This window comes from Mirounga angustirostris, unplaced genomic scaffold (assembly GCF_029215605.1).
Source record: "Mirounga angustirostris isolate CCGP_5_RB_7025 unplaced genomic scaffold, mMirAng1.0.hap1 SCAF_3, whole genome shotgun sequence".
Classification (NCBI taxonomy): domain Eukaryota; kingdom Metazoa; phylum Chordata; class Mammalia; order Carnivora; family Phocidae; genus Mirounga; species Mirounga angustirostris.
The window spans coordinates 158487470-158502229 of record NW_026991711.1 but is presented as its reverse complement, the minus strand read 5'-3'; the positions used below and the strand labels follow the sequence as shown (position 1 = coordinate 158502229).

The 14760-nt window shown below is 39.1% G+C and overlaps 1 protein-coding gene across 3 annotated transcripts in view; it reads right to left on the bottom strand.

Annotated features, from left to right (window-relative positions):
* The window catches only part of PLCL1 (phospholipase C like 1 (inactive)), a 365254-nt gene that overhangs the window by 297097 nt on the left and 53397 nt on the right, over positions 1-14760 (bottom strand). The window lies entirely within an intron of this gene.

Genomic DNA, 14760 nt, shown 5'->3' with positions numbered 1-14760 from the left:
TCCCTCTTCCTCTCCATCCCCATCTGCCTCTCCCCACAGTCATACTCTCTCTCACATGCACTCTCTCTCTCTCTCTGAAATAAATAAATAAATAAAATCTTAAAAAAAGAAAAGAAATTCTAAGAGTTCTCATCACAAGGGAAAAAATATATATATATGTATATATATATATATTTCACCATATATATTTATCTCATATGAGATGATGGATATTAACTAAACTTACTGTGGTATTCATTTCATAATATATATAAGTCAAACCATTATGCTGTATATTCCAAACTTACACAGTGCTGCATATCAATTATATCTCAATAAAACTGGGGGAAAAAGAATTTACAAAATTAAATCTCAGATGCATTGGTGGAAGCTTTATTTTTCTCTTCTTCCCTGAAAGCCTGTCTTCAATTCATGTTTATTTACTTTAGCAGAAATAAGAAATGAGGTTGGAAGAGGAAGAAGAAAATCTAAAATATCAGCACCTTCTATTTCAGGCACAGAGTTTGTGGTAGATTAAAAATGGCCACAAATTCTTTGCAGCTACTTCTATCAAAAAGTGGAGTCTATTTTGCCACCCCTTAAACCTGGGTGACCTTGCGACTTGCTTTCACACGCAGAATGCAGCACAGGTAGCTCTGTGAGAGACACAGGCCTTGTAGGTTTCACTCTCTCCCTCTTGGAATGCTGTGATCTGTGAACACCTCTGAGCTAGAAAGGCCCCAGGGGAGAAACAAGGTAATTTTACTGACAGCCAGACAATGACCAGTAATTTGAGTGAAGCCATCTTAGACCATCCAGTCCCTACCAAGCCACCAATGACTGCTACCCTAGATAGCATTGAGCACAGGAGAGATCAGCAGAAGAACCACTAAGTCGAAATCCAGGCCAAAGCACTGATCAACAGAATTGTGAGCAAACTGTTGTTGTTCTAAGCCACTACATTTGGAAGGTGGGTTGTTTTTAGCAACAAATAACTGATACGGTGCTTTACATGGTTATTTCACTTAATCATAGTAAGAATCCTATGAAGTGAACCAGGGCAGACCCAGGTTTTGTGAGGCATAAAGTTTATGCAATTTGGAGTGTTCTCCTTAAGAGGAAAAATACTACACATGATACAAAAATAAGAAAATAATACAAAATTATAAATACAAAGGACATAAACATGTAGCACTAGACCCAAATGGCTACTTCAATGCCACCCCACACAAGAGGAAGTGTGATAGAGGAGAAATCAGAATGGGAAGGTGCTTAATTAAAACATATGGCATGGGAACACATGGCTAGTGCCCTTCCCAGGTGGCTGCATCAACTAAGCTTCACAAATTTCATAGGAGATTCACTTCAATAATTAACATTACTAATCCATTTTACAAAGAGGAGCTACGACTCTGAGTGGGTTCATAGATGGTGAGCTGAAGAACCAGGATCTGAGCACAGATTCCTTTGTTTCCAAAACATGAGCTCTTTGTACTACTGTTTTCATTTTTACCTTGTGATCTACTCCACACCAAGTTCTATATCAACTGAAAACACTTCTACATCAGTACCCCCAAGTGTGTATCCCCATGGAAATGGAACTTCTCTGAAAGAGCCCATCTAAGCATTTCTCATCCCATGAAGTACACTCAACAGCCCTATGAAGCAGGGGCAGGAGGACCTGGCTTCTACCCACTTCTCTGATTAGATAAATCCACCGCAGAATAAATGCCCTAAATCAGGGACACTTTTAGCTTCCTTTTTTTCAGGATCTCTTTTCCTATATGCCAACTTCCTCATAGGCAAGGTTATATAATGCCAAAAACATGGAGTACAACTATCTTGCTCTCCTATCAGGTATATGCCTTTGCCACTGGCACTTCTCCGTTCATTTCCTAACATGGTCTCCTTGTGCCTGGTCTATGTATATCAAGTGCCTACAAGAACATATCTAAACTTGCCTATGTAGAATAAGCCCTAAGTGAAGCCAGATCTTAATAATTTCTAATCCTTCTTTGTCCAGCTATAGACATCACTGCTCCCTTTCCTTTCAAATGACCTCCAGGAGGAAACCGGTGAATCATTACTACATCCTGGAAACCAGATCTCTTCTCATTTAACATTTACATAGGCTGTTTGCACGGAATTCCTAGCTTTTCACCTCACTAAGCTAATCCAATCAGCTGACCATTTGTTTTGCACCTCAGTGTCAAGGTCAGAAGTCCTGATTGCCAGTTATGCAGTAGTTTATTCAATGTACCTATTCCTATCAGAGAACAAACTTTCTGTGTAAGGTTTAACCTTAGGAGAAAAATGAAGTTGCTGAGGAAAATAGCTGAAGCTCTCTGCAGAGGTTGTACCGGTGGTGATTTAAGAGCATGCCAGGCAGCCTGGTGTGGCACAGAGAATGCAGGAAGGGATCAGAGACTTCAACTAGCCACATGCCATCTCTGGGTCTCCACCTGAGACAGTTGGCCCAGAAGACCTTCCTGGTCCCTTCAGCTGTAAAATTCTATGAATCTACTACTGACTTTCTCCTTTATCAAAGTGATCTTTTTAAAGAAGTGTTCGATCCTCGATAAACATTTTTAAAGCGTGGGAATTCTAAATATACAATCTTCTCAAAGTTGGACCACTTTGAAAAAAACTTCAAACAGCCTCAACAAAATATATTTCAATAAGTAAAGAACAGAATCATGTAGATAATAAATGCTAAGTCACAAATACTGCAAATATGGAGAAATAAGAGCTCGTTTTATCTTTATCTATAGGCTGGTTATAGAAACTTGGCAACAAATCAGTGAAATGTCCTTTAAAGAGGCTTTCATATCTTATGTGTTATATAAACCCCTGGGCTAGCTATAATTCTTCAACTTTAAATTAAAATATTCCAGATCTAAATTTTAATAAAATTCCAAGTGATTTAAATAAAACATGGTCTCTGGTTCCTAGCCAAAATTCATTTTTATATCATTTGTTACTGCATACATACAATAAATGAAAACTGTTTTGACAATAACATTCCGTTCAAAATAAATGCTTTTCTTATTTTTTCACATTCCTTCCACGCATATGTAGCTTTTGAGATTGTTGTTAAAAAGTAACATTCATAAAACTATCACTGTAGGGGCACCTGGGTGGCTCAGTCGTTAAGCATCTGCCTTTGGCTCAGGTCACGATCCCAGGGTCCTGGGATCAAGCCCTGCATTGGGCTCCCTGCTCGGCGGGAAGCCTGCTTCTCCCTCTCCCTCTCCCCCTGCTTGTGCTCTCTCTCTCAATGTCTCTCTCTCTGTCAAATAAATAAATAAAATCTTAAAAAAAAAAAAAAACTATCACTATAGTAACAACAAGCCTAACAGCATAAATCCAAGAACCCATAATGCTAAAGAAATGTTAGCATCATTCTCCTCTAACTTATTTCAGCTTTCATCTCATTTTTTCACCCAAAAGAGAACTTTAACCAGGAAAATCCATTTTCATCTCATTTATAGATTGCCTTTATTTTTTTTTTAAGATTTTATTTATTTGACAGAGAGAGACACAGTGAGAGAGAGAACACAGTGAGAGAGGGAAAAGCAGGCTTCCAGCTGAGCAGGGAGCCAGATGCAGGGCTCGATCCCAGGACCCTGGGATCACGACCTGAGCCGAAGGCAGACACTTAACGAATGAGCCACCCAGGCACCCCTAGATTGCCTTTACGTGGTTTATATGATGACCATGAGCATAAAAGAAAGTTCCATCACAGCATTATGGTGGTCTATGGGGTTGCACCTATTAACCTCTAAGGGGTCCATGAACTCCTAATATATACAAAATGTTGTGCATATGTATATTTTCTCTAGGATCAATACAATGAAAAGTACAACAAGCAAATCAAAATTGCCTGCTGTGCTTTTAAAGGTGAGCTCAGAATCACATTAGAAGGTAAGGCTTATGCAATGGAAAAAATTATTGGTGACCCTTGCTTAGATATGGCTGAATTCTATTTTAGGTCAAAAAGAGGCAGTCAGGCTAAAACAGATACCCTTATTGAGTTAACATTCTGAAATGACATTATTTTATTGTGTTCAAATGCCACATTTGAACAACTGGCTGAGACATAGAGGTTAACCAGGACATTTATAGTTCAGTGATTAAAAGCACAGATGTTGATCATTTTGCCACTGAATGGTTCTCCAAATCAGGACTCAGCTCAAGCAGAATGGGCCATATTAAGGAAGACTAGGACACAAAAACTAAATAGGCTTACCCAGGTAGGAAGATATTTTGTCCTTGGTTGAAGAACATCAAGTGGGCAAATCTACACAGGCAACCAGTAGAGTTAGATAAAGGTCTGAGTAACGAAAGCTCCCGGCATTAGCAAAATGTGTTGGCAGGTAAATTAAAACTCAGCCAACTAGGCAGTTCCAGAGAAATCAAGTAGGAGCCCAGGCCCAGAATAACTAGGCTACCAGACAAGGTGGAAGGAAGGCAATAATAGAGAAGTTCTGATCACAAGGAACAAGAAAAGGGTCTATTATCAGAATCCGACAAAGGCATAGCAAAGCCCATGGAAGGTTGTTTTCTTGTGAACAAGCAGACTAAGAACAGGGTCATTACCCCTAAGAACAGGATCATTACCAAAATCTAAAACATGGCAGAACTAACATGTATAGATTAAGTGGCTTCAGCTCTGAAAAAACAGCAGTGTTGGGGAAGAGGGCAAAACTGACAGGAAGAGTGGGTTTAGTGCGATGAAGAAGAAAGAGTGAACATTTCAGATGAGAGGAACCTAATGCCAGGCGCCAATCAGAAGCACTGATCCAAGGAAAGAGCTTATTCTCTTAGTCCAAAGCTCAGTTTATCAAAATTCTTTCCACATTTTCCTTAAGCTAAATGAGGAAATTAGTTTACTGACCAGAATAGTTATGAGTCTTTATTAAGTTATTTGCTCCCAGGATATTAGCTGAAAGAGGGCCTCAGCTACCATAGGGATATTTAGCCTAGTGCCTGACCAATTCTGTTATCCAAAAGAATATTCACAATGACCATAAGACTGGCTGCAAAAATTCTGTCTTTATCTTAAACACAAGCAATTTTCAGGATGGTATTTAACTTAAGCTCAAACCAAAAAACCAAAGAAGGAGGAAAGCATAGCATTTTCTTAATACCAAAAAAAGTGTCAAGCCATCCAATTGAGCCACTTCATAATTTACTCAAGCAGATCTTGACTGCTAGTAATTTCAGGCCCTTAAATAATTCATAACTACCCACCTTTTCTCCTTCACACTTATGCTCAAAAATAAACCTGTCTCTTATACACTTCAGCAAAGAAGTGTAGTCTACAAGTCCTAGTACACAAGTGTCATCCCAGTATACAAGTTTTTATATTATGTGCATATAAACTATTTCTGCATATGTAAATGTTAATATAAATTATGTCATCTAGAGAACTTAATTTTAAGTTCTTGCACAATACACCCTTTCAAGCACTGTAACCCTTAATAAAAGCTAATATGAAAAGATTCCCCCCGCCCCCCCGGCTAAAGAATCATTACTATTTAAAAGACTGGCATGAAACTGAGGTAATTTAAGGTAAACATGGCCCATCTCCCTCCTTGAGAAAATCTCCTAAAGACTAGGCTGAGGCAGAGAGAAGCCCCACTCAGCAAGAAATCAATAAATGTGTAGAACTCCTGGACTGACTTGGTACTTCACTTGTTGGGAAAAGGTAGAGGTCACCCCTACCCCATACTGCGGTTAACCATCCCTAATGCAGGATCCATAAGAAAACCATGTTGTTCCAACCTCATTTCAGTTCAGAATACCCTATTTCTGCAACAAATATTTTCTGCATATCTATTTGTGCCAAGACTTGTGCTCAGAGCTAAAGATGAGATGCAGAACTGACACAGGGCCCACCCTAATGCCATCTCCCAGCTCACAGGCCAATGTACGCAGGAGCCACCAAACATTTCAGATGCCAGGGCCCAGAGTAGGTCACCAAAATTTCCAAGTGATTGGTCACCAAGTGATTCTGATGCAGGTGGTCTATGTATGTGATACATACATAGAATGGAATTCATTCGGCCTTAAGAAAGAAGGAAATTCTGATATATGCTACAACATGGATGGACCCTGAAGACACTTTACTAAGTGAAATGAGCCAGTCACAAAAGGACAAATATTTTATGATTCTACTTGTATGAGGTATGTAGAGTAGTTAAATTCATAAAGAAAGAAAACAGAATGGTGGTTGCCAGGGGCTGGAGGAGGGAGCTACTGTTTAATGGGCACAGAGGTTCAGGTGGGGAAGACAAAAAAGTTCTGGAGATGGATGGTGGTGATGGCTATAACACAATGTGAATGTACTTAATGTCACAGAACTATACACTTAAAAATAGTCAAAATTGTAAATTTTGTTATACATATTTTACCACATTTTTTTTTAAAAGGTGCAGTTTGGGGGCGGGGGTGGTGTTGGTTGGGGTTTTTTTAGCTTTTGTCCTAGTGGTCGCACTGGAATTCAAGCACAGTTCTGTTTCCTAGAGAGACTAACTAGTTTTATCCTCAAGGAAAAATAAAAGAGTTGAAAGAGTTTGGGCTAAAGCTACCAACAATCCCACTACCTTAGAATCCTAATATTAATTATCAGTGACTTGCACTTACCAACATCCCTGTATGTATCTGAATATTGAAGAGAAATCAATCAATGCAAAGATGAAATTTTTAAATGAAAAGAAGCAATGGACGCATGAATCCTGAAAGCAAGCTGATTTAAAAGGATAGTTACAGACTTTCATCTCCTCTTTTAATCTACCATCAATGCAGATGAATGAGCATATTAAGGGCCACCTATCTTTTAATCCCTACATGTATGAAGATTTATTCAGAAGGCACAGTAAACAAATAACAGTTACAAAGGTGGTAAAATCATATGCAATCCCATGACAACCTAGAGCCAGGACTGGTAGTCTCCAGCTGATGTGTCAGTTTGGCAAGCAGGGCAGGCTCTTACCCTCAGCGATGCCATCTCCCTGTCATCCTCCCTGCTCCCCCCCTACCTTGCCACAGTGCAGCTGTGCAGCAGGGGTTGCCAGGAATGGAGAGGCACTCTGCCTTGAATGACATTGTTGCCTCATTCCGCATGGTGTTATGTCTCTCCCACCTCCAACTATCACCACCCAGTGCATCAGAAACACAGCCAAAGCCATCACTGACTTCATTCACTGCCTTTGCTACAGATTCGAAATACACAGCAAAATCAAATGCCAACCATCCTTATTTACACACAAGAGGAGTGTCATTTGGAAGTTGTTCTACATTCACCTTTCACTACCAATGGCAAATCCAAATGCCAGCCCACAAACAATTTTTCACGTGGCCTCACACTAGTGCCAAAACTCTCTTAATATATAATCGTCAGAACTTGGGGAGAGGGAGTCAGTTCTCCTTTTTCACCTTGTGTAGATTTAAAAGTCCCTTCAACTTCATCCAAAGCTATACCCTCCTACCCTCCTGGCTCCCTGACAGGCCATTTTCTGTGCCAGGGCCTCCAGGTGAGGGGTGAAAGACACGAAGTTGCTCCCCCTGGAGCCACTGTCTTTTCTCCCCCACTGCCTCTGTTACTTTTCACCACTTTCCCCCATTCTTGTCTCTTCTCCCTCCTCTCAGTTGTACCCATGTTTTAGATATCATTGGAAAAGTCTTTCTTGTTATTACTTGGATCGTGGACAACATTTCCCAGAGCAATGACATTAAACATGGTGGTTCAGGCACCACATCTTCTCATAAACACCAATTATTTCACATGTGTCTTCAAATAAATACCCTTGCAGCCAAGCAGAGCATTGTTTTCCTTTGCAACTCATTAAACAATACTTCCATCAGTGTGCAGTAGAGAAAACTCTTCAGGTTGTAGGCTGGTTGTTGCTTGATATGCATATGCCACTTCATTACCAAAAAGGTCTGAACTGAATTTTTTGTTTTATTTCTGTATGGAGAACTGCTCCCAAAGTCTGAAGTTTCCAGAAACCCTATCTCCACATAACAAAAGTTACAGTCACATAAAGAAGATGAAGACCTTGAGTAGCTAGGTATAGCTGTTGTATAGACATAGACAGTCTGACTTGTCTTCTTCAGGACCAGATGAGAGAGAAAAGTGTAAACAATGAAGTAACTCTCCTGAAGTGTGCATGCTGGTTTATTCTCTTTATGAAACCCATATTCTCATCAAGTACTGCACAGTCCTAATCTTTCTCATTCCAAATATTACTAAAAATTGTAAGCTGGCTCATCAGTTCCCATCTTCCGTATGTGTTTCTCTACCTCACGCAAACACACACGTGTGTATTAAGACAATTTGGCAAACACCTGTTCTGGATTCCGGGCCGGATTTACACTTTCTCAAATCATCCCTGCACTTCTTAAATTCATATGTTCGGAAAAGCACTTAGCTCACCATCTGAACTCAGAACAGTTTAATTATGTTAAAGGCAAAGGAAATGATGGGGGTGAAACAGAGACAGAATGAGATCAATGTCTTAGAACGAAAGGGTTAGAGCTAAATGGGACCTTGGAGCAAATCTGGTTCTATGTTGTCATGCTGCTAATGAGGAAACTGCTAAACCTTGGAAAGGTTCAATTACTTGCCCAAGGGAATGCCACTACCTGGTAAGTGGGCCAGGTTTCCTGGCAGCCAATACGTGCACGCACATTTGTGTTTAATGGAAGCAATGAAAATTTGGGTAAGAAGGGGAATGTCAGATCTCTGCTTCAAGAGTCGTGGCACTTCAGGAGCAGTGAGCGGACTTGAACCAGCCTCTCAAATGATAATCTACTCTCATTTTAATGATCTCCCCAGAGAGATCTTTCTTCCATACATATGTCTACATTTGGTAGAATTGACTTAAGGCCAGTTCCACACATCCTAAAAGGAGATGTGTCCAATCTCCTTTATTACTCCTTGAACCCTCTTGAATCCCTCAATGTGAAGTTTCTTCCCCTCATCCCACCCCACCCCACCATGGAATTTTTTTTTTTTTTTAAGATTTTATTTATTTGACAGAGAGATACAGCGAGAGAGGGAACACAAGCAGGGGGAGTGGGAGAGGGAGAAGCAGGCCTCCTGCGGAGCAGAGAGCCCAATGCGGGGCTCAATACCAGGACTCCGGGATCAGACCGGAGCCAAAGGCAGACGCCCAACGACTGAGCCACCCAGGCGCCCCACCATGGAATATTTTAAGAAAAGAATATTTCACTTTAAAATACCACTCATCTACTATTATGTTTTCCTAAATCTCTTGCATTAAGCATTAATTACTCTTGTAATTAAAGAGGGAACAAAACAATACTGATATATTTTTAAATTTCCATTACTCTGTATCAACTGGACATCTCATAATTAGTTTGATCAAGATCAGTAAATGTTCCTTTAAAATTCAAGGCAGGGGCGCCTGGATGGCTCAGTCATTAAGCGTCTGCCTTTGGCCCAGGTCATGATCTCAGGGTCCTGGGGTTGAGCCCTGCATCGGGCTCCCCGCTCAGCAGGAAGCCTCCTTCTCCCTCTCCCACTCCCCCTGCTTGTGTTCCCTCTCTCGCTGTGTCTCTCTGTCAAATAAATTAATAAATAATAAATAATAAAATTCAAGGCAAAGTTTTTAAGAAAGACCCTCCCCCCACAAAAAAAAAAAAAAAGCTATTTTCTTTTCTATTATTGTTTTGTTGTAGTTTTTAAACCAGGCATTTGGCAGAATGCCAACAGTATTGCAAACCTACCGTTCCCTGCATGTGCTACTTTCTTGCCTACTACTATCATCCAGGGATTAAAGGCAGCAGGGAGGAGGGTTATACCCTGTGGACTGTGGCCTTGGGAACACAGCCCGGCCTACGTTTCAATTCCCTCAATACCAAATCATCAGCATCAACTCAGTCAAGCACCTACGGCATAAAAGGTACTTTGTGAAGTATATCAGAACACAGAGACATACAGATCAGCGAGTATACAGGTTGGCGGCTGGGACCATTCCCCCTAGTTAAAGAAAGGAATTTTTCTTCTCTTTATTTCCTGCTCTATGTCCAGAGCAGGCAACATTTCTCCCATCCTCATGGCCTTATATTTCTCCAGGCTTCCCAAACACCATCACAAGAATCAGGCCCAAACCAATTTCCATGCAGCAACACACCTGCAAGCTGGTTTGACTGTCCTGCTTACCCTGGCAGGTCTTGACCTTGTCTGTTTCCACAGCCATTTGCTCTGATTTATCTTCCTAATCTGCCCTTCTCCAAGGATCTCCCTGGGATAACTTTCCACAAAGTTTTTGTTTATTTTCCTTCTCTGTTTCTTTTGTGAACATTGTTCTTCAATGGCAGTTTATTACAGTTTGTAACAAATGATTATCCCCCTTTACATCAAACATACCTCAGCGTAGTCCTTGTCAAAACAAAAAAAAAACCCTCAGAATAGGAAGGCTTCGACAAGCTCTCTTCTTGTCTCCTTCACAAGAACCCATTTCTAAGTTTCAAATCCTAAATTGTTCACATTTTACCAGGTAAGTTGAATTTCTACGTTTTCTCCTACTCTTTCTTTTCAGAAATCTTCGTCTCTCTCCGTGACTCTTCATCATAAACAGCATATTCATGTAGAATTTCATGGTTAATGTATGCCAAACCCTCACCTGGGCCAAGAGGTCTGCACGCTCCCAAACCCGGTGTTTTCCTTTCAATGAAACAGTCCAGAAATTTCAGAAATTCATCTGTTTACACTAAGTCCACCTACCTTGATCCAACTTAAATTCCCCGGTATACTTTAATCTATACGTGCTTTAGTAGAATTCATCCATTTCATTCTATCATGTGGATTCCAAGTAGTTTGGTCAACTTCAACACTTGAGAAGTCTGATTATAGTTTCATTTCATTTAGCTCTCTTTAGAGGGTGGGATAAGAAAAATCATCTTAAGTTGCACAGCTGCACTCTCTGATTCAAGCTACCTAGCAACTGTCAAAATACAACCCTAACCACAAAGGTGTTTGAAGCTGCATGTGAAAGCTTATTCTAAGACAGACACTGCCAACTTTTCTACTGTCTTAAACGCAGCCTGTCTTTTCAGCACAAGTACTATGGGGAGAGAGGCTTGTGAGTGGGGAGAAGTGTTCTGGTGGTCTAACATGTTTATTTTAAAATAAAAAGTGAAATGAAAAAATATAATTGGAACCAAACCATTAAACATCCATGTTTTAGCAGGAGGAGAAAAATGACTATTAAGTCTAGTTCTTCCAAATGTTGGTATCAGTGGAGATGTGTCTTCACAGAAATTCAAGCATCTGTTTCTTTGGTCAGAGTGCTTAATCCCACTCCTCAAAATTCATGTTTCAAAGTTGCCTTAGAAAGAAAAGTTAAAGGTCATTTACTGACTGCATTGTTGGGGAACTGTTATTACCTTTATGCTGTCCAGAGGTAAAAGAAAAACCATTCCCACTATGAAAATAAAATCCGCTGTGTGAAAGAGCACTAGAAACTGGTAACTCTGGTTGCCTCTGGGGTGTTGGGGATCTGGAGCTTTCTGTTCCTTATATACTCTATTATATTGTACAACTTTTTTTCATGTTCACTTTTGCCTTTACAATATTAAAACAAGCATTAAGAAATAAACTGACTTGAATGTTGTACAGGTTTAGTAATGAGATTATCCCCCCTGGGCTCGGGAATGGAAACATATTTAAACTGGTGCCTGCAGACAGTCACAGGTTCCTACAGTAAACATTCCTCCCCAAGTGCTTTCTGACCATATTTAAGAAATATAGCTTTTCTCACTGGGACTACTGAGAAAATAAACTGGAGTTCTATTTTGAGAATTCAAAGTACATACCATTCATACAAACCAAAGAACACACATTTGCTCAATGACCCAGCCCTCTCCTTCATAGTTACAAAATGTGGAAAAGAAGCCATAAGTCTCATACCAGCAGCACAACTGCACAATTCCCCAGGTCCTTCCCTAAAGAACAGGACCTATTTTTCAACATCAATATATTAAATTCATAAAACATGTTTGAGGGTCTATCATCTACATATGGGTCTTCTTTTCCAACATGTATCATCAAACCACTACATTTGTACAACTTTTCTTTTTTACCCTAAATATTTACACTACTTTTTTCTTACCAATGTCAAATTAAATTAGGAAATAATTATGTTGTAAATTGTGGGGCACTCATGCATCACAAAATAGCTTTCATCCCAAATATCCTAAGTTCTTTACTGGATTTGTCAGCTTCTTGAGGTCTCGGGGATGGCATCTTATTCATATTTGTCATTCTCCTGACTAAATAATACTCAAAGGCAGGAATTTAGAGCTTCTATGTCATTTTTCCCCCTACATCTTGATTTTTTATCTTAAGAAATTTCTACAAATATTAAATGTTTCAAATCTGAAAACAAAGCCATGAAATTGACTAGCTTTTCAATCTCTTATAGCCCTATACATGCAGCACCTAAACACTCATCTATCTGCCTTGAACTCAACAGAGTTATGTATCTGTATGTATATCTACATCTATACCTATATATCTATCTCTATATCCATACAGATCTACAGATCTATACATATAGCTAGCTAGCTACTGACCTACCTATCTATAGAAGGTCTCTGGGTCCAGATATATATATGGGCCTCTATCCTATCCTTCCTTACTTTGCATACCTTTTAGGAGAGTTTCTTCATCCCATTTCTATAGAAGATAGTGCTGAGAGTAGGACTCTCCCTTTCATCAGGACTTGTTTGAAATAAAATTGAGCAGCTTGAGCTGTGCCAATATCTTACTTACCCACTCTCAGTCTTCCCATAACACACAAAGCAAAGTAGCTTGAAAGAGTGGGCTTCAGTTGGCAAACAGAAGTTAATGAACAGGCCTACATAAAAATTCAGATTTGAAAACATATTTTATCTCACCTATGGTGTATGTGGACAGATCTCCAAAGCTGACAAAACTGAAATTATTTTCTCACCAAAAGGTTGCTATTTGCATTTTAATCAACCAATGAGGTTTTGTAAAATCTCTGAAGATGAAGTACCTCACTGATGTGATATGGGGAAAGTAAATTGGATGCAGAAAAACTTCCGAAGAAGGTGAACCAAACTATCTTTAATTCATCCCAAAGTTTCAAGCTCTGTTTTTGAAATGCTGCCAAGTTTCAGGGTGAAATAGGGAAATTTCCCTTCCCCTCTAGCCAACTACTTCATTTACCCTTCTTAAGATATGTTCTTTCCTGAGGCACCTGGGTGGCTCGGTTGGTTAAGCATCAGATTCTTGATTTCTGCTCAGGTCATGATCTCAGGGTTGTGAGATCGGGTCCTGTGTTGGGCTCTATACTAGGCATGGAATCTGCCTAAGATTCCCTCTCTTCCCTTCACCCCTTCTCTCCCTCTCAAAGAAAAAAAAATCTTTCCTTAGAAATCTAGAGTCTTTTGTATTTAGAGATAACCTTGTATTTTTACTGTAATACTTTGTAGACAAGAGAATAGTCTTCTGCTGCCAGGCTTTAAACAATTCTTGTAGAGAAGAAAAATAAATTCAGGTTGTGTTCTGTTTACATTTATTTTCCTAGAATTCATCTCTAATAGGTATTTCTAGCGATACTGTACAAAAGTTAAAACCACACCAAAAAAAAAAAAAGGAAAGAAAATGCAGCTTTGGAACATACTAATGCATTTTTAAAAAATAATAGATGGGCAATTTTTCTGAATAGTCTAACTGGCTTAAAAGACTCCCTAAAGATATGAAATATAAAACCTGTTTCTTTAAACAACACTTTACTCCATAATGCACTATATTCTTGCATATGATATTAAGGTAGCTTGTTAGAATTATTATTTAGAGTGTAAGTTTGTTTGACATGAACTCTGACTCTGGGCTATTTCTCATGGTTGTTTTCAAAATTTTTTTATAAAACTACCCTGTACACTATTGACAGGTAGATAATAAATAATAAGTCTCTGTTGGTGAAATGTTTTTATTTTTATTTTTAAGTATTTAGGGTAGTGTTGAAAAAGACAGTCTTCAAAAATAAATGTAAGAAGAAATAATGTGCTATTCAAGATATCTTTTATAAAAGTTGACATAGCATTAGGGATTCAAACTGAATAGAGTGGATATATAAGGCAATACTTTTAACACTGAATAGTTTTCTACTGAAACGTATATGAACTAAAACAATGAATTGTTCCTTTTTACAGTTTTATTAGTTGTCATATTTCCAAGATAAAGTAGGTTCCTAAGACAATTCTCAAAGTGGCCTCTTTAGATGAATCAGGGAAAAAATTATTCATGGGTCAATTACACCTGAACCATTGGTGCTACTGTGGGTCAGGATGTGACCCACTCTGGATCATGTTACTGACATATCCTTGTAGAACCAAGTCAGTTCCTGTACTGCCAATTCCATCCTCCCCTATAATACAGGAAGGGTATTCAGTAGAAGCCCCACTGCTGCTCACCCACTAAAGTCAAATTTCAATCATTCTGTGATGTACATGTTTCTATTTCCATGAACAGTGTCCCCAGACTTAGGTTCTACCAGTAGAGAAGTACTTAGCATAAACAGAAGGCTTTTCAAGAGTCTTTCAATTCATGAAGGCTTTTTCTGAAAGAAACTGAGAGCATGTTCATGTTCTTTATGATCCAATACTTCTCAAGTTAGAAAGTCATTCAATTCCTGAAAATTTCAACTTTATCCTTTCCCAAGGCTAAAACTGAAGAAATAACTACGATCTAGATTTTTCTGCCTCTGGGAAGCAAAATTT